The sequence below is a fragment of the Carlito syrichta genome, unplaced genomic scaffold (genome assembly GCF_000164805.1).
Source record: "Carlito syrichta isolate Samal-C Ts95f unplaced genomic scaffold, Tarsius_syrichta-2.0.1 Scaffold315086, whole genome shotgun sequence".
NCBI lineage: Eukaryota > Metazoa > Chordata > Mammalia > Primates > Tarsiidae > Carlito > Carlito syrichta.
The window spans coordinates 50,095-72,052 of NW_007259182.1; positions in this window are offsets into that span (position 1 = coordinate 50,095).

The following is a 21,958-nucleotide window of genomic DNA, read 5'->3' on the forward strand; positions in this document are numbered from 1 at the left end:
TGTGAATAAGATTGTGCTTTTTATTTGGTTCCCTGCCTTGTTGGTGTATAAGAATGCAACTGTATTTTGCACATTTATTTTGTATCCCAAGACTTTGTCAAAGTTCTTTATTAATGCATGCACGTTTTTGACAGATTATCTTGGATTTTTGAGGCATAGGATCATATCATCAGCAAAAAGGAATAACTTGACTCCCTCTTTTCCTATTTGGATACTCCTAATTTTCTTCTCTTGTCTTATTGCTGTAGCTAGGACTTCCAACACAATGTTGAACAAGAGGGGTGAGAGTGGGCAGCCTTGCCTTATTCCAGTTTTCAGGGGAAATGTTTCCCGTTTCTGTCTATTTAGCAATATGCTGGCTGTGGGCTTATCATAGATGGCACTTACTATTTTGAGGTATGTTCCTCTTATTCCTAGGTGTTTGAGGGTTTTTATCAAGAAGCGATGCTGGATTTTATTAAAAACCTCTTCTGCATCGAATGATATAATCGTTTTTTACTGTTGTTGTTTGTTTGTTTTTTAATACATCTGTTAATGTATTTAATTGGTATTGTGGATGTTGAACCAGCCCTGTATCCTGGGGATGAAACCTACTCGGTTATGGTGGATGATTTTTGAGATGTACTGTTAGATCCAATTTGCTAGAATCTTGTTGAGAATTTTTGCATCTATGTTCATTAGGAATATTGACTTGTGGTTCTCTTTTTTGTTTGATATTTACCTGGTTTGGGTATCTGTGTAATGTTAGCTTCATAAAATGATTTGGGGATAATTTCATCTTTCTCAATGCCTGGAATATTTTAAATAGGATTGGTATCAGCTCCTCCTTGTATGTTTTGTAGAATTGTGCTGGAAAGCTGTCTGGTCCAGGTGTTTTTTTGTAGGTAGTTTTCTTATGAAGTCATTTTCCTGGGTTGTTATCAGTCTATTTAGTGTCTCAATGTCTTCTTGTTTCAACCTTGGGAGTTTGTATGATGTCAGAAAGCCCTCCATATCATTTAGGTGATTGTTTGTTTCCATACAGGTGTTCATAGTAATCTCTGATAATTTTCTGTATTTCTTGAGGTCAGTTGTGATTTTGCATTTCTGATTGTATTTATTTGAACTTTTCCTCTCTTTTCTTGGTCATTTTGGCTAGGGGTCCATTAATCTTTTTAATTCTTTCAAGGAACCAGCTTTTTTTTTTTTTTTTTTTTTTTTTTTTGAGTTGGAGTCTCACTCTGTCGCCCAGACTGGAGTGCAGTGGCCGCTCCCGGCCACCGCAACCTCGACCTGCTGGGCTCTGGCGATCCTTCCGCCTCAGCCTTCCAAGTAGCCAGAATTACAGGCGCGTGCTACCACGCCCAGCTAATTTTTTGATTTATTGTAAAGATGAGGTCTCGCTGCCCAGGCGGGTCTCGAACCCGCGAGCTCAGGCAATCCACTCACCTCAGCCTCCCAAAGGCGCGGGATTACAGGCTGAGCCACAGAGCCCGGCTCAGCTTTTTGTTTTGTTGATTGTTTTCTATGATATTTTTGTCTTTATGTACCATATTTGGGCTTTTACCTAGGTGACCTGGATGCTTCTGCTAAAGTTAGGGTTTTGTTGATCTTGTCTTTCTAGCTACCTTAGGTGATTTGTTAAACTGTTATCTTGCCATCTTTCCATTTTTTTGATATGTGTTTGTAGAGATATACATTCCCCTGTTAGAACTGTTTTCATGGCACTCCAGAAGTTTTGGTAAGATGTTTTTTCATTTTCATTTGTGTTCAGAAATCTTTTAATTTCTGTTTTGATTTCATTGTTGACCCAGTAATTGTTCTGCATCATGCTGTTTAGTGTGTAGGTCTTTGTGGGCTTTTGGGAAATTTTGTTGATGTTGATATTTATTTTTATTCCACTGTGGTCTGAGAAGGTGCATGACAATAATTCAATCTTACGGAATTTGTTTATGCTTGAATTATGGCTGAGGATGTGATTGATATTGGAGTATGTTCCATGTGGTGGTGAGTAAAATGTATATTCTGTGCTTGTTGGGTGGAATAATCTGTAGGTATCTATTAAACCTCCATTTGGTCAAGTGTCAAGGTGAGATTCTAGATCTCTTTGTTGATTTTTTGGCTTGATGATCTATCTAGGGTTGTTAGTGGGGTATATATGTCCCCAGCTATAATAGTGTTAGAGTCAATATTTTTTTTTAGTTTATTTAGTAGTTGCTTTATAAATGCTGGTTCTCCTGTGTTGGGTGCAAATATGTTTAAGATGGATATTTCTTGTTGATGCATTGAAACTTTCATCATTATGTAGTGTCCTTTTGTATCTTTTTAAATTTTTGATAGCTTAAATGTTGTTTTGTCTAATATTAAGATTGTGGTTCCTACCTTCTTTTGTAATCCCTTTGCCTGGAAACTCATTTTCTCTCCTTTGACTTTGAGTCTGTGTGCTCCCTTATAGTGAGATGAGTTTCCTGGATGCAGCAAATACTCGGGTCATGGTTTTGTATTCAGTTTGCCATTCTGTGTCTTTTCAGTGGTGCATTTAGTCCATTCACATTCAGGCTGATTATTGAAATGTGATTGCTTATCTCTGTCATGAGGTTCTTATAAAGTCTTTACTCTGTCTGTTTTATTTTAGTTTTGGGGTTGATGTATGTTAGTGTTTTCAAGTTTACTGTTGTGATGTATTCTCTGTTGATTCTGTGTTCTGCTTTTTCTCTTGGGAAGTTAGTGATCATTCTTTTTTTCTTTCTTCTGTGCTTAATACATTTTAAAGTGTCTCCTGCATAGCTGGTCTGGAAGCTACATAATCTCTTAGGGATTGGATGTCTGGGAAGGATTTTAATTCTCCATTACTGACGAAACTGAGCTTAGCTGGGTAGAAAATTTTTGGTTGAAATTGTTTATCTTTGAGGACTTTGAATATTGTACTCCAGTCCCTTCTAGCTTGTAGTGTATCTACCAGTAGGTCTGCTGCTATTCTGATTGGTTTTCCCCTGTAGGTAATTTGACCTCTCTCTCACTGCCTTTAGGACTTTTTCTTTTGTACCTACTTTGTGTAGGTGAATTACTGTGTGTCTAGGTGTTGGTCCTCTCAGTTGATGTCTTGTTGGGGTTCTCTGTATCTCTTGTGTTTGGATGGTCATATCTCTGGTGAGATAGAGAACGTTTTCTTGGATAATCTCTTGAAATACTTGCTCCAAGGTATTTCTTTTTCTTCTTCTTGGATACCAATCAGTGAAGTTTGGGCCTCTCGATATAGTCATACATCTCTTGGAGGCTTTGTTCTTTCTTTCTAGTTTTCTTTCTATGTTTTTTATTGATCAAGTTAAGTCCATGTTCTGGTCTTCAAGTTCTGAGATTCTTTCCTCTACTTGATTAAATCTGCTTTCCATGCTTGTCATCTTATTATTTATTTCCTTGATGAAAAATTTTTATGTCTAAAATCTTTGCCACAAGTTCTTTCAGTGTTGCATCTTTTCTTTCTTGAGTCTTATTTACTCTTTTCATCCATTCCCTTATCCCTGTTGTATTCAGGTGTCAGTCATTGACTTCCATTGTTTGGGCTCTGAGGTCTGGTTTTTCAGGTATTTTCTCTTTTTTACACTGAAATTGCCTGTGGTCTTCTGTTGATTTTTCCTCATTTTTGACAGATCTCTTTCTTTTCTCTTTAGTTTCATGATTCAGTAGCAGTGGGAGAGGCTTTCACTTCTTATGTTTTCTCAGTCCTCTATTCAGGGCTCTGGATTTGTTCTATTTTGAAACAAGACTATGGGTGGGAAGCTTTGCTGTCTCTTGTAGTTTTGAGAGTGAAATAAGATGGAGGATGTGGAGCACTGATCTCTTTGGAGGTCTTCCTTGTTCTTTTGTGGTCACACCCATTGTCCCACAGCTAATTCAGGGTGGGGGTTGGGGTGTCTGAGACTCAGTACTCATCTCATCCCTCCAAATTTTATGCTTTCAGGATATTCCTTCTGGGGTCTCTTAGTCTGTGGTAAGCAAACTATAGCACTTTCCTACTCCATTTTCATGATGGTTGCAGGGTACCTCTTTCATCTTCTCCAGTGGGGCTCTGCCCCTGGGCTCCCTCTGCAAACCTTTCTACCAGTGTCTGGCCAGGCACTGCAGTGGAAAGCAGAGCCTGGAGCCAGTAGTCTCTCCTACAGCTTCTTCCCAGGAAGGTCTTTGTTGGTTTTTAAAAAATGGTGCTAGGCTTCTGTACCCTGGGAAGTGCTAGGGACCAAGCAGAGCAGTTGTGGTACTAGTCGCTTCACTAGGAGAGAGACCTGGCAACTTGCTTCTGAGCCCCCACTCAATCAGTCTCTCCCAGCAGCTTCTTCCAAGGATGGGCAACACATATGCAAAATTTTCCATGCACTCACTCATGCTGAGGCTCACATACTCTGACTGGTTTGATCACCATCTTCCTCAGCCAACCAAAATTTGTTATTGAAAGAAAGCAATCAACAGATTTTGAGATATATTTGGCCAACAAATGCAACATCATGTGCAGAACTAGTCTTTGAAGTGTGTCAAAATGTGACATACTTTTATCAAGGAATCATTTTGTGGGAACGTTAATTGGATTTTGCAGGGAGAGAGGGTTTAGTATATAGATATACACTAGCAAAGTACTGATGCCTATGTGTCTATATAAAAAGGGGTAGAAGGATAGCTAAAAATGTCTAGTTCACTTTTGTACAATATTCTCTAATAGACACTTCAAAAGGTTTTGCTTACTTAATTCAAACAACACTCTTGAAAGGTGGGAATTATCAGACACATTGTTCAGATATGGGCAATAAGAGTCACACTGGTTAAGTCCCATGTCCAAAGAAACACAGATAATATAATTGAGATTTTTGTCAAGATTTTTTGAGATTTTTGTCATCCCAAAGGCTGAGCTTCCCCTGTATACATTACACAACTTCCCTTTGGTTTCCATTTAATTTAGGAGGGAACTTTTTCATTCTCATCTCATCCTAGACTAAGCTTAACCATCTAACACTGAGTATGGGATTATTTTTTAAATATATACAATGTGCAATATATACATTATCCAAAGGGTATAACTGTTTTCTCAACTTAAAAATCCATGGTTATTGTCCTCCTAAATCATTTCAGAGAATTATATTATACATATATCATGTTTAAAAACAAAAGAAAGAAATCCACAATAAAAAATATATCATATATTTGTGATACCAAACAGCAATTGAATTCCAGGCAAGTTTTCAATTAAAATCACATATAATTTAAATTGTATCCTAGTGCTGCCTAATTTAAATGCATTTTCTTTTTTCTGGTTTTTAAAAATTTATTTGACTAACTACCTGCAAGGAATTTACATAGGTTAGATTTACAATGTACAATTGACCTTCACAAAATAAAAAAAACTATACAGCACTGTAATGTTTACCACATTTCCATTAGAAGTCAATATTCTAATTAATAAGTGGTCACATATCTGTATTTCATACAAAATAAAATTTCTTTATAATTATAGTTTATTATAATTATGCTACCTTAAATTTATTGTGTTCTAAATTTTATTAGAAGCATTAAAATGGAATTAAAAACAACTTAGTTCTCAATTTACCAACATATTGTCAAAGAAAAAGTCAACTTCACAGGCTAAATTAACTCCATGTGTTCAGGTAAATACTGAGTGCACATTGTTTTGATTGGAGCCTTGTGAGTCCGAACTGACAAGGATTTCTATTACAACAATGTGGAGAAATCCAGACTTAGTCTGGTATAGATCATTCTGGTCTAAAGCTAAGAAAACATTCATAAAAGTAGGAACAGGCTACACAGAGCTATGATTCAAATATTAATAATTAAGATTTTCTCCAGTTCACAAGATAGTAACATACCAAGTCCAGTCAATAATTCAAACACAGGCAAGCACATTCACCTTCCCTCTTGCATACATAGATTGTAAAATAGTTTGGTGCAAGTGTTTATTGGTCTTTGCAATTTCATAAAAAGATGGATATATTTTTTACTGTATTCTTTTAAGTAATTTTTTCTCTTTACAAAAATGTGTGGTTCACCTTTTAAAATACATAGACGCCAGGCTTGGTGGCTCAGCCTGTAATCCCGCGCCTTTGGGAGGCTGAGGTGAGTGGATTGCCTGAGCCCGCAGGTTCGAGACCCGCCTGGGCAGCGAGACCTCATCTCTACAATAAATCAAAAAATCAGCCGGGCGTGGTAGCGCATGCCTGTAATTCCGGCTACTCGGAAGGCTGAGTCGGAAGGATTGCCGGAGCCCAGCAGGTTGAGGCTGTGGTGGCTGGGAGCGGCCACTGCACTCCAGTCTGGGCGACAGAGTGAGACTCCAACTCAAAAAAAAAAAAAATACATAGACAATAACAAACATCACCCACGATGTTATTACCTAGTTATATCCATTCCATATTATCATGTATATACTTTGTTTTTCTTTCTATTATATATGTAATATACACTTTTTCTTGTTTTAGAAGGTGCATATTTTACAACTTTTTTTTTGAGTTGGAGTCTCATTCTGCAACCCATGGTAGAGTGCAAAGGCATGATCATGGCTCACCACAGCCTTAACCTCCTGGACTCACATCATCATTTCACTTCCATCTCCTGAGTAACTGGTGCCACAGGCACATACCACCAGACCTGGCTAATTTTTTTATTTATTTTGTAGAGATAAGGTCTTGCTATGTTGCCCAGGTTGGTTTTGAACTCCTGGGCTCAAGCAATCTTCCTCCACAGCCTCTCAAAGTGCTGGGATTACAGGCTTGAGCCATTGAAACTAGCCCCCAATTTTTTCTTTAACAACATATGAACAATTTTCCCTATCTTTAAATGCTGTTTTAGTACACAATTTAAAATTATGTGCATAATTTAATGAGTTTCATCATAGAATATATATACTCTTAATAAATACTCGTATGTTGCATATATGTACATATATGCTATAACTATGATATAATACATTTACATTTAAATGATATAAATAATTATGGAAATTGCTGACAGTACTTTGTAAGAGGAATGATAATATAAAAAAGACGTGCCTTTTAAAAAAATTTATATGTACATATATATATAGATAACATATATGTATATGTGTGCATGTGTGTGTTCAAAATGAAAAAAAAATAGATTTTAAAATAATCTAGTAGTTTTAGTTTTTTAAATTATTTCCAAATTTTATAGTTATAAGTAACTTTGCAATGAACATTCTTATAATTAAATTTTTGCAAAGCTCCTTATATATTTCTGTGTTTTGGCAAAGACTGTTAGGTATCTAATAAGTGTTTTTTTATTTTTTATTTCTTTTGATTTTAAAGATGGGGGGTACAATTCAAGGTTAGGTATACAAATGTTGATTATGCAGGTACCCTTGTTGATGAGGTATGCCACTCCCTCCCCTAGCAGTTTCCCTCAACTGCCAAACCCACGCTCCTTCCCCTGGCAGTTTTCCACTACTGCCAATCTCTTTCTTATAGTGTTTTGAAGATTGCTCAAGGTCTGCTTAGGAGTGAGAACATATGGTACTCTGCTGTTTGTTTCTGTGATAGATCACTGAGTATGATTGACTCTAAATCCATCCGAGTTGCTATGAAGTCCATATGTTTGCCCTTCTTTATGGCTGCATAATATTCCATTGTGTATATGTACCACATATTTTTAATCAGTACAACCTCAATGGGCAGCATGGTTGGTTCCATGTTTTTGCTATTGTGAATAGAGCTGCAACAAACATACGTGTGCAAGTATCTTTTCTGTAGAATGATCTGAGTTCCTCTGGGTACATTCCCAGTAGGGGAATTGCTGGGTCATATGGAAGGTCAATTTCTAGTTCTTTAAAAAATCACCACATTGTCTTCCACAGAGGTGGCACTAGTTTGCATTCCCACCTGCAGTGTAGAAGTGTTCCTTTTTCTCTGCATCCTTGCTAGCATCTGTTGTTGTTTTATTAATGATGGTCATTCTTACTGGGGTTATGTGGTATCTCAATGTGGAATTGATTTGCATTTCTCTGATGATGAGTGAGGTTGAGCACTTTCTAATGTGTCTGTTGGCTGCCCATATATCTTCTTTTAAGAAGTGTCTATTCAAGTCTTTTGCCCATTTTTTAGTGCAGCTGTTTGTTTTTTTCCTTTCAGCATATTTGATTTCCTTGAGATCCTAGATGTCAGGCTTTTGTCAGATATACAGTTGGCAAATATTTTTTCCCAATCTGTGGGCTGTCTCCCCACTCTCTTGATTTCTTTTGCTTTGAGAAGCTCGTCAGTTTAATGAAGTCCCACTTGTCTATCTTATTTGTTATGGTATGGGCACTTAGGGTTTCGAGCAGGAATTGGTTGCCAGTTCCAATTTCCATAATAATATCTCCTGTGTTTTCTAAGATTGTTATAGTTTGAGGTTTGACATTTAGGTCTTTGATTCATTTAGAGTTAATTTTTGTTTATGGTGTTAGGTAGGGGTCCTGTTTCAATCTTCTGCATGTGATCAACCAGTTTGTCCAACACCATTTACTTAATTGGTTCTCCTCTCCCCAGCAGTTGTTGTTGGAGGGTTTGTCAAAGATCAGTTGGTTGAGAAATTGAAACGTTGCCCAGAATCTCTATCTGTTCCATTGGTCTATATGCCTGTTCTTATAACAATACCAGGTTGTTTTGATTACTGTAGCCTTATAGTAAAGTTTGAATTCTGGAAGTGTGATACCTTCTGCTTTGTTTCTTTTGATAAGGATTGTTTTGGCTATTTGTGGTTGTTTATGTTTCCATATGAATTTCTGTTTTGTCATTTCAAGGTCTGAGAAGAATAATATTAGTAATTCAATGGGTATTGCATTGAATCTGTAGATTGCCTTTGGTAAGATGGACATTTTAACAATGTTGATTCTTCCTATCCATGAGCATGGAATTTTTTCCATTTGTTTGTGTCTTCTTGAATTTCTTTGAGCAGTGCTTTGTAGTTCTCATTGTAAAGGTCTTTCATTTCTCTGGTTAGGAAGACGCTAAGGTATTTCATTTTGTGTGTGTGTCACTATTGTGAATGGGATTGTGCTTTTTATTTGGGTCTCTGCCTGCTTATTGTGGGTATATAGGAATGCAACTGTCTTTTGCACATTTATTTTGTACCCTGAGACTTTGCCAAAGTCCTTTATCAGTGCAAGCAGGTTTTTTGACAGATTCAGTTGGATTTTCAAGGTATAGAATCATATCATCAGCAAAGAGGGATAACTTGACTTCCTCTTTTCCTATTTGTATACACCTGATTTCCTTCTCTTGTCTTATTGTCCTACTAGGACTTCCAATCCAATGTTGGACAAGAGGTCTGAGAGTGGGAACCTTTGTCTTGTTCTGGTTTTCAGGGGAATTATTTCCAGTTTCTGTCCTTTCAGCAATATACTAGCTATGGATTTATCATAGATGGCACTTACTATTTTGAGGTATGTTCCTTCTATGCCTAGGTGCATGAGGGTTTTTTTCAAGAAGGGATGCTGGATTTTATCACAAGTTTTTCCTGCACCTAATGATTTAATCGTATGGTTCTCCTTTTTGCATCTGTTGACGTATTTGATTATGTTTATGGTCTTCTATTGAACCATCCTGCATACTGGGGAACACAGGAAAACTTTGTCTGTTTAAAAAAAAATGGCACTCAGCTTCTTTGACCTGGGAAGAGCCAGGGACCAAGTAGAGATGCTACAGCACCAGCTGTTGCACCAGAGCTCTGGCCATTTTCTCATGAGCCCCCACTTAGTCAGTCTCTCCCAGTATTTTCTTCCCAGGAAGGGTTTTGTTGATTTTAAAAAAATGTAGCTGGGCGTGGTAGCACACACCTGTAGTTCCAGCTGCTTGGAAGGCTGAGGAGAAAGGATTGCCAGAACCCAGAAGATCGAGGCTGAGGTGGCTGGGAGCGGCTACTGCACTCCAGTCTGGGTGACAGAGTGAGACTCCAACTCAAAAAAAAAAAAAAAAAAAAGGCGCTTGGTTTCTGCGTCCCAGGAATTGATAGGGTCCAAGCTGAGTAGCTGGGGCACCAGCCACTGCACCAGGAGAGCCCTGGCTGCTAGCTCCCTAGCCCTCACTCAGTTAGCCACTCACATGCCCACTCACTCAGCAGCACGTACACAAAATTTTCCATTCACTCACTCACCCACACCATACTTGCATAATCTGACTGGTTTGGCTACCATCTTCCCGACCCCCTCTAATAAGTGTTTAATACTTAAGTATGTAATAAGTGTTTAATACTAAGTACCTAATAATCCTAATGTGTTTGATAAAGGACTATTTTTCAAAGCACTTATACATTTAATTACAAACATATAATTTTGTCTTTAATAAGATCTTTCTAATAATTCAAATACATTTAAATAGCACAGCAAATTTTATTACAGAGACTTTTGCTATGGCTTTACAACATGACTCTGGTTTTTTCCTGAGTTTATTGCCCACACAGCTTTCAGTATCCTTCTAAAATATCTGATCCTCTTGTTCTTTTAAAACTTTATATTTATTCTCTATTATCTACAAAAACATATGGAAGGACAGATATATGTTTTGGTAAAAAAAATACCTCCAGGCTCAGTCTCCATCACACCATGTTTTCACTCCCACTTACCTTGCTCTAGCCACCTCATGATCCACACGTTCAAGCATACCCTACCCCTCTTGTGTTCTTCTTCCTGATAAATTCTCACTCATTCTTTAAAGCCTACTCAAGCATGATCTTCTCTGTGTCACACATTTCTTCATTCTCCTAGAATTCTGAACCTTTTCCTATTCTAGCCCTCAAAACTCTGAACTATATTTTTTTGCTTATATTTCTATATCCCAAATTAGAGCAGGAACTGTGCACTCAGGAACAATAGATCACAAACCCAGGAACAATATTTTCATCTATGTTTCCTTAGAACCTTAATGACAATTAGTGAATAATCTATTTTTCTTTCATATAGGTTCAGAATAGACAGAGTAACTACCATGCTTCATACACTTCTAACTATTTTTAGAACTTAACTTTCAGTAATCAAAGTGACCAAGTACTACTATTCTACTTTAAAAATTAGAACTGGTAGTCTCAATATTTTGGCATTTAAGAAGTCATTTTTGGACATAACAGATACACAGGACACAGCAAATAACTTCTGTAGTTCACCTATCCATAGTTTGAAACAAAATGAATTCAAATGTAGCCTCATTTTTTATTTTTTGAGTTGGAGTCTCACTCTGTCACCAAGACTGTAGTGCAGTGGCACGCTCCTGGCCACTGCAGCCTCGACCTTCTGGGCTTCGGCAATTCTTCTGCTCAACCTTCCAAGTAGCTAGAACTACAGGTGCACGTTACCATGCCCTGCTAATATTTTGATTTATTGTAGAGATGAGGCCTCGCCAAGTTGCCCAGGCGGGTCTCGAACCCGTGGACTCAGGCAATTCACTTACCTCGGCCTCCCAAAGTGCGGGATTACCAGTTGAGCCACCAATCCCAGCCAAATGTAGCCTTATAATATGGTTTCACTTTCTCTTTGCTCAAACTCTGTGTTCCGTTTGTGTGAGTAAGAGATAAATTCACAAACAAACAAAGTAATATTTAGGAAATTGTGACTCATAATACTTTCAGAGTATCCTAATGAAAAAAGAATTAAAATTTGACCCAGGATAGCACAGTTTATGTTGACTAGGGTTATTCAGTACATTATCTTGTCCTGATATAACTTATCTGTAGACAATTTTTACTCTTCTCCTCCAGATTTATTACTTAAATGAGCTTTCTTGATCCATAAAAATTGCCAGTAACCTTTCCATGCTCAGTATTTTCTCACTCCAGCCTACCAGGGAGTTAGGCCAAGATGAACTTTAAATAACAGAGCTGAATATGTTTTATCGCCTCCCTCAACACTGGAGAGCAGAAACATTTATATTTTGTGTGAAAACATTTGACATGACTATATAGTTTGCTGATTTAGGCATATTGGGGTCAATACAAGATAGGTGTTCAGGAGGGCACAAGAAGTGGGGGTTCATGTCTAAAAAAACTAACACTGAATCAAGTTGATTCTTGAGAAGGCATTGGGGTGAAACAGTCTTTATTCTGTTGCCTGGGGATGCCAGTTAGGCAGTTACAGACATAGAAAGGGAAATCCAAGCATGGTGGAAAGCCTGGAATCACGGTAATATTGAAGCTTCTTATTAGGAAAGTACTAGGTAGCCTTTTATAAAAAACCATTGCCAAGTTTAACTAAAGGGTAACCATCATCTCTTGTTACTTTCCTAACTGTCTGCCTTCTTTTTCCACCCTCTCTTTGCAAAACACATATGACTCCCTGCCAAATAAGGTATAATCTATTCAGTCACTCAGAGTGACTCTTATCAGTACTCCTCAGCTACATAGACTATTTCCTCCCAAATCTTGTTCCCTGTAAGATATATAAACACTTTTTCCTAATCCTTATTGTTTTTTATTGCTTCTGTTTGTTTATAATTTCATTCTGTTTGTTTAGTGGACTTTTGTTTGTCTATAATTTCATTTTAATAAACATCTTGATAAGTATAACACAGCAAAGTGCACAGAGCATAGAATACAGCTTGATGAATTAAAATGTACCCATTTACCCCAATGGTCAGAGACAGAATGTCTGTATAGGAGAAGTTAGGAATGGAAATGTGATTGAAAAGGGAAGTTCTCCTGGGGGCTTGACTTGAAGTTGCATTTATATCACTCCATTCTCAGGAAAGCAGAACACAAGTGGTAAGTAAGAAAAGAAATCAGACCTAGGAATTAGGCCAAAATGGAGTCAAGAAAGGAGTGAGTAGAGAAAGAAGAAATTGCTGAAAATGAAATTGTGAATTACAGAGAACATCACTTCACTGGTCTTATAACCAGTGTTGGTCAGAGATATTAAAAGATTAAAATGCTTTTAAAATATGTGGTATATTTTAACCCACAATTCTATTTCAAACTCACTTATTTTCTACCCTTAGACAATGGGGCTTAACTTGTCCCTTCTCTGTATTTATATATTTCTAAAGAGTGCTTAGAAGGGATAGTTCTGAGCCATGTGGATTAAAACAAAGAAACAGGAAAATAATAGATGTGACTCGGATTTATAATATCTCACTGAAACATACTTACAGAAACTATTATCAAGCAGAGAAGCTTAAGCAAATCTTCTATAGTGTACCCCTCCCCGCATTCCATGAGACATTGTGGGAACTGCTAGGAATACGGCTGCTTTCAAGGTAGATAGAATTGTTAATTATTTTCTTGTTATGTATCATGCCTCTGACTCTATTTTAACTAAAATGTAACAAACACAGAACAGAATATGTGATTTTTGTTGAGTGCAAGACAGCATGTTGCTCTGATGAGATTTTTGCAAAAAAGAAAATGGGAGATACTAAGAAAAATAATTTTCCAGGCACCATTCAACAGGACATTCTTCACAGCTGATGACAAGCAGTAGTATTTCATTGGAAGGATGTTTTTCAAACTGTGTTCCATAGGGTTTCATAGATATATTGCCATGGAACTAAGAGGAGTCAAGTGGTTCTGAATTCCTGTTCCTGATTGTAGCAGAGGCGTTTCACTCTTTCTTATTGGGGTGTCGTTTGTGTTTGTAGAAATGGTGACCCTAAAACATATTCAAATAAATTTTAAAAATTAAAACACTACTTTCAGTAGGTTAGTAAAGTAGTATTGAACCCTATTGTTTGTCTGTTTGTCTCCTATCTTGGAGTGCCAAGAAGAAAATAGCAGCAGGAAAGAAGATATTTTTGTTGTTATTCCTATACTGTCAGAAAGTTGTGGTGGGAATGCATGGGGATTCTGGCTTCTCTGTTTAGATTAGAAGAATGACTCAGGGTGTCCTAAAATGATGTTATCTGAAGAGTAAAATTTGCCATGAAACTTAACTCAAAATTTTAATTCATTTAACATATACTTTCTGTGCTAGCTGTTAGAGAGAGAAGACTTGGACTCAGTCCTGGCCCTGTTGGTGGAGGTTGGAAATGTGTAGTAAGAGAATACTTATTGGAGAAGAGAGTAACAGACACATAACTAATTACCTATAATACATGGTAATAATAATCTAATACATTATTTGTTAAATGAATATTTGAATAAATGCAATAAAGCATGCACAAACACAAAGGTGGAGCAACATTCCTGGAGAGACATATAAGAACTTGGTCTTGTTGATAGGTAAGAGTTTACCTTGTGATTTGTTATTTAAAAAAAAAAAAACCGCTGGGCTTGGTGTCTCAGCCTGTAATCCCGCGCCTTTGGGAGGCTGAGGTGAGTGGATTGCGTGAGCCCAGGGGTTCGAGACCTGCCTGGGCAACTTGGCGAGACCTCATCTCTACAATAAATCAAAAAATTAGCCGGGCGTGGTAGCGCGCGCCTGTAATTCCGGCTACTTGGAAGGCTGAGGCGGAAGGATCGCCGGAGCCCAGCAGGTGAGGCTGTGGTGGCCGGGAGTGGCCACTGCACTCCAGTCTAGGCGACAGAGTGAGACTCCAACTCAAAAAACAAAACAAAACAAAACAAAAAACAACTTTACGAACTTCCTTCATAGCACTATTAAAACTATATTTCAATTGTTGGTTCATGCTTTCATTGAATAAGAGACATTTACTACTTTATAATGTCAGAAACTCTGCTAAGTGCAGAGAACACTGCGATGAATTAAATGAAATCCCTATCTAGTTCAGGGATTTCCAATCTAGTTCATAATATAGTTCAGGAATTTCAGACTTCCCCACAAATATGGAGAGAGGCATTTTTCCCCTTTTGATTTCCAGATGTTAGCCTAGTTCTTGACATAGCAGTAGGGTCTCAGGAAGAATATATCAAAATGCATGAATTCCCTTTGCATTCCTGGGAAGTAAGTTGCTTGTCCCTTTGACTTATTTTATTTAGCCTCATAATGTCATTGATACTAAAGTTTGCCATTATAGCCTGTCTACTATGCTGAATAACTGGTCAATAGAAACTAACACAATGGGCCAGTAATATCGTTCACCCAAAGTATTTTAAAGGTAGAACACCTGAGGATTCTACTAAGAAGAGTACCTAAATGATGAGACCACATGGGTCATATTTGGCCAGTCCTAGATACAAAGAGTAGCTACAAATGCCATCTATTGACAATGAGTGGATTTAATAATGGAAAAATATGGTTGTATGGAGAAATGGTAACACATTTTAAGTATTAATAACTATAAATTACTGTGCTTGTTAATTTTATAGATATTTTATACTTACTTAATCCTAGCAACAATCATGTGAAATGGTGGGGCTATTCCAATTTATAACAGAAAAGCTGAAGCACAGGCAGGTGAAATAACTTGCTTAGAATGACAGTAAAAGGGAGAAAAGAGAACATTTAAAAAATTAATTTCAATATTAAGATGAAGATATTTATAGGACTCTAAAGATGTAGAAATTTATTTGACATAATTATAATTATTAAAAGTAAAGTTGTTCCCTTTTAATGAAAATTAATTTAGTGCATTACCAAGAATAGTATTATGGTCAGTGTTCTTATTATAATGCATTTTAAAATTTGTAAGTTGTGTATAGGACACATAGTTGCCACTGTATAATTTTTAAATGAAATATAGGTGTTAAAACAATTTTTGCTGGTAAGCAATTTATTCTCAGGCAAGACTAAAATACTTAACATTTAAGGAGTCATTTCCCTTAGAAAGAAAAATAATACAGAAAAATTAAGAGATCTTTTTACTTTGTACTAGAAATGCCAAACAATTGCATTTATTAATAAATGGGTCAAATGGACCATTTGTCAAACAGAAAATTTAAAGTCCTTGTTATGTAAAAAAAAAAAAAAAAAAAAAAAGGTGGTACATGAGAAGAATTAAGACTACAGGATAATTCAAAACCAACCAAAGAAATAGCCTAATAAGTAAAATACTGTCGAATTTTCCTTGCTGTTATTTTTTAGTTTTCTTAAATGACACAACCCTAATTTATCAGGCTAGTAATAACTTAGTGATACTCAATATTTTTTTGCCACATTCACAAAAACTTCTTAAATTTTACAAACTTCAATTTTTGAAATTGAATTTCCAATTAAATTAAAGTAAACACTCCACCCTCTCTTTCTCACTTACTACAACCAAAAGCTCTGGACAAAACACATAAAGCCACCAATTGAGAACTGTGAAGCATATTTGAAAAGGAAATAAAAACTCAAAAATAACTAATACAGTCTTGAGTCTCCCATTTGTTTGTTTTTCTCCTTGTCTTCTACCTTAGCTTTTAGGGCATTCCAAATCAATGCGTGTTAACAGATATAAATGTCCACAAAATAAATTCTCTCTTCTTTTCTAACCAGAAGAAGAAAGGTCCTAGAACAGTTGTGGAAAAATTCCAGTTAAAAAAATAATTCCAAGGTTGGGCTCGGTGACTCAGTCTATAATCCCAGTACTTTGGGAGGCCGAGGTGAGTTAATTGCCTGAGCCCACGGGTTTGAGGCGAGACTAGACAACTTGGTGAGACCTCATCTATACAATAAATAAATAATAAAACAATAATTCCAGCAGCCCAAGCCCTATGCAAGCCCCATTCATACAGCTACACATACATAGTAATGATAACATGGTGGCCATTTATCTACCTAAAACTATGACATAAAATTCTTTTCTTTGACCAAAAGAACACTAAAAAGAAGTCCTTGTGGTCCAGAGAATCTGGAGGAAATCCAGTTATTTCTTTCTTTCTTTTTCCCTCACTAATATTGCTGCTAATGAAGACCCAATTGTGGGAAGTGTGTGACAGCATGGGACACTAAAATTCTAGTTTAACAGACAAAGGATAAGGATAAAGGATCTCCTGAATACAGAGAGTTTAAGGAATTTTACAGAGAGGGAGGATCCAAATCTGTGTATAAGGTCCCAGGCTCACCGCCTGAATTGCATATGCATGGCACTGACCTGTGGTATGCTTTCATACTATAGTTTAAGCCACTGACCAGATCCTAGATTGGCACAAATAACACTGCATCAGTTTTGAAAACTAAACTGCCATCTAAACTACAGTGTATGGAAGATAGATTAAGACTTAGATCTGAATCCGAAGAAGTTGGTTGCTGCTAAAACAAAAATGTCAACATCCTCTGAGAAATATGACAAAAACTTAATCACATAACATTCTTAAAGTTCTGAATACAATGAAAAATTACATGACATACAAAAAGACAGCTAAATCTCAACAAAACTCAAGGATGCTGAAAAATTCACAAATGCTAGTCCTGAGATGATCCAGATGCTGGGAGATTATCACACTTTAAAGTAGAAATTATAACCATGCTCCAGGAAGTAAGGGCAAAACTCTTGAAGCAAATGAGAAGATAGAAGTTTTCAATAAAGACATAGAAAATATAAAAAATTAATGAATGGAAATTATAGAACTGAAAAAATATAATAGAAAAACTTTAAAACCACATGAATTCACTTCTAATTTTCTATAACAGACAAAAACAATCAACTTAAAGATAGACCAATAGAAATTTACCAATCTGGAGAAAAAGAGGAAAAAATATTAGATTAAAAGTCTCAGTGGCTGGTGGGATAATGATTAAACATTAATATTCATGTCAGTGAAGTCCCAGAGAGAGAAGAGAATCTGTACAAAAAGTTTATTTTAAGAAACAATGGCTTAAAATTTCCAAAACTTTGTGAAAGATATAATTGAACATCTGTTGAATATAAGACATTTGGCAAAACCTAAACAGAATAAATTCAAAGAAAAAAATTTTAATACTTCATAATCATACCACTAAAAATTAAATATAAAAAAGTCTTTAAGCCAGAGGAAAACAATACATTACATATAGGAGAACTCCATTTTGAATGCACTGGATTTCTCATCATAAATCATAAGGCCAGAAAACAGTGGAACAATAAAGTGCTGAGAGGAAAAAAAATAATTTAAAAATCTTGACTACCTAGAATTTTCTACCCAGAGAAAATAACCTTTAGGAATGAAGGAGAAATAAGGATATTTTATGAAGAAATAAAATGAAAAGAATTTATCTCCAGCAGCCCTTCCCTGAAAGGAGAATGTTCTAGACAAAAAGGATAATTAAAACAAACAAAAAGAACTTGGAATTTCAGAATGAAGAAAAACAAAAATAGTAAATAAACATAAATAAAATAGCACTTTTTATTAAGTTCTTTTAAAACGTGTGACTGTGGAAATCTAACATTATAAAATTGTCTGATGGGTTCAGACAATTTCAGCAGGTTTTTCTGATCTTAACTATATGAGAGGTGGACCATAAAAAAACAGAATTATCTTTTGGAGGGCAGGTCCCTTGTAGTGCAGGCTTCCCCTACTAGGTAAGTGTTCTTGGAACCCATTGGCATCAGTGTACCAGCTAGCATTAATGTGAGAGACAATTTGCAGAAGAAACAGCCCAAGTTATGGCTAACAGATGCCTGGTTCTTCCACCATGACAATGCACCTGCCCACACCACCTGGGTGTTCAGTAGTTTTTCATCAAAAATGGAAAGACTCCGTGCCCCACCATTCCTATTCACCTGATCTCACCCCAAGTGACTTTTTGTTGTTGTTGCTATTTCCCTAGATTAAAAAAAAAGTTTTTGAAGGGAAATATTTTGCCAAATGGCAGAGATGAAACAAAAAACAGTAGCACTAAAAGGCATCAAAATTGATGAGTTCAAAAACTTCTAAGCAGAGGAAAAAGTGTCTCAACAGGTGTATTACATCAAATGAACGGTACTTTAAAGGTGATCAAATTTTAAACATGCAAGAGTAAATATAATAATTTTTACAAATAAATTCTGGTTTTGGGGTATCCCCCTCATACATATGTTCTCTAAAGCATGCTCCTTTTCATTTTTGGCCTCCAAGCCTTTCTTAGTCATGCCCAAAATTACAAAAGAGGTGTATTGGTGAATGAAATAAGCACATTTAGTGGGGGCTATTGTTACATTTACTAGAAGAAATGGAAACAGCCGGGCTCGGTGGCGCAGCCTGTAATCCCGCGCCTTTGGGAGGCTGAGGTGAGTGGATTGCCTGAGCCCCTGGGTTCCATACCTGCCTGGGCAGCGAGACCTCATCTCTACAATAAATCAAAAAATCAGCCGGGCCTGGTAGCGCATGCCTGTAATTCTGGCTACTCGGAAGGCTGAGGCGGAAGGATTGCTGGAGACCAGCAGGTCAAGGCTGCAGTGACTGGAGTGGCCACTGCACTCCAGTCTAGGCGACAGAGTAAGACTCCAACTCAAAAAAAAAAAAAAAAAAGAAATGGAAACAGAAGCTTTAAATTTGATTCAATACTTCAGTATGTTAAAACAAACTAAAAATAGGATGTGTCTTCCTGTTAGAAGATGTTACAAATATTAAGAAACTTTTTTCACTTTTCTCTTTTGCTTAGTCTTTCTTCTTTAGTTTCTTACTTTATTGTTCATGTTATATTCTCTCTCCTTACTCTCCTTTCCCTCTTTTATGACAACCACAAAATTAAAAAGTTAGGGTAAAGAGACCTATATCATTGTAACTATTCTATATTTTATGGGAATAGGTAAAATACTAACTTTAAGTAGACTGAAAAACTAGATTTGTATGTTGTAATCTGTATAACCATCACTAACAAAAACTAAATAAAGACATAAAGTCAAAGAGTCACATCAACTCAAATGGAATATTAAAACTTATTCAAATATGCACAACAAATCAGGAAATAGGAAACAAAAAATGAAAAGGTGAAGGAAATCACACAAGAAAATTGTAGAACAAAATCCAAATATATTATTATTATTATATTAAATGAAAGTGGCCTAAGCACACCAATTAAAAGACAGAAGTTTCAGATTGAATTAACAAAGAAGAGTCAACTATACTAGGAAAATTGTGCTCTAGGGAAAGGTAAATAGCCAAATATTTTATGAATGATGGATAGAGAGTCTGAGTTGTATTGGTACACGAAGGCCTAAAATGTCTTTGGAACTTGTTCCACTTGGAGCATATAACCAGGTGAACTCTATGACATTATAAGTATCAGAAGGGCAATAGACACAATGTGGAATATGTGACAAGTCCTAGTGAGGTGTTCATAGCACAGACTCCTAGGGCAAGACCATGCTATCTACAGCAGAGATTTCAATATCTTTTGAAAAACAGCTTCTAGAATGCTACAAAACCCTGTAGAGATGAAGCAACTAACCCTAGGTTACCAGGTGAACTTATAGCCCCACATCATTAGCTTATTTCTTGTCAGGCTCACCAAGCCATAAAGTCAGTTGTAGCCACAACAATCCATTTTAAGGTGAAAGTGTAACCAAGAATTGAGCACAAGTCTATCAGCTAGCTCGAGAACCCACATAATCCACCACTGTTGCATAGTGTCTCTCCCTTAAATGCCATACAACTTGCTGACAGAAGAGGAAGAAACATGAAGATTGGTTCATTCATGCTTCATCTGTCAGCTATTCTAGGGTCTGCTTCAGCTGAAGAGAATCATTTTGCCCAAGGTTGCAACTCTTCCTGGGATAGCTGACGTCCAGTGAATAGCTGGTTAAAGTGTATAAAGGCCAGGTTATCTTGACCCAACTCAGAACAACCTGAAGGACTATTTCAGCTCCAGAGAAACTACTGAAATAGGCCGAGGCTGTCATTCATCCTGCCACACAGTTTGACTTCTCTGTCTACTCAACACTATTTCTTTTCCTTTTTTACACAAGGATTGTCCTCAAGGGAAGTCTTTAATAAGCATCGAGCAAATTATACTCAGTTGTAGAATCAGCTTCTGAAGAAACCCAACCTATGACAATATTTTATACTCAATTTGAATTATTCTATTTTATATTTGTTAGTCTGTTATTTTATTTTAAAATTATTCTTGAGTAATTTCATGTATTTATTTTCTTATCTCTAGAATGACAACTTTTAGAATTAAGAAATATCACTGGCCATCTACCTAGTTTTCTTCTTATGTGAAATACTTTTTCCCCTATGATATTCTCAACCTCAAACTGTGTTTGAAAATTTTCAGTGATATTCAGATTAGATAGTCATGCACAACCCTAATGTTTACAGAGTTTTCCCTTATAATGAACTAAAATCTGCCTCCTGTGTTTTCTACCCATTTACCTTTGCTTATTAATCTGCTTCCAAATGACAGTTTCAAATAAATGAAAGCATCTAGCATGTCCTCTGCTGAATTTTCATGAGGCTAAATAAATCCAATTCCTCAACCATTTCTCATATATTAAAATCTCTTATCATCATAATTCAACCTCTTCTGTAAACTTCGTAAATTACTCATCCTTTAGCATAGAGACAACTCTAAATTTTTTTAAACTGTTCTAACATCCCTTTAGCATCATGTCTAGGGTAGCTATTAAGACAAACAAACAAATACACAAAATAATGAAGGTTGACTGGAAAAAATACTTTGAGCTATTTAATCCTTTCAAGTACTAATTTACTTTAAGTATCCAAACATTTTGATTTAATCTTCCTCCTTAAATATAACAATTTGCCCATAAATATTATAGTGGGAATTCTGGTCCTTTCATAGGACTGATATGATTTATTAATGGTATCGTTACTCTGTGAAATAATTTGACAAATCGGGAGTCATTCAAGTTTTCATTCTTTTAGTTAAAAGTGAGTGACTGATTCTTATTCTGATTGGCATTACTAATGACAGTGTGGGATTTAGCATTTTGTGCTCTGCTTCAAGGACAGCAAAAGGGTAAACTAGCTGCCAATTTGACTGACATTTTATGCAGATGACATGAATCAATGTATCTCTTGTACATGGCTCATTGAAAATTATAATTGCATATTTAAAAATATATACAAGCCATATTTTACATTGGCAGCATGTATTTTGTGGATCAGGTAACACATGACAAGAAATAAACATTCTTACATTGCTAAGGAAATGAGGCTTCGGGCTATGTTAAAACACATAATTATTTCTTGAGAATGA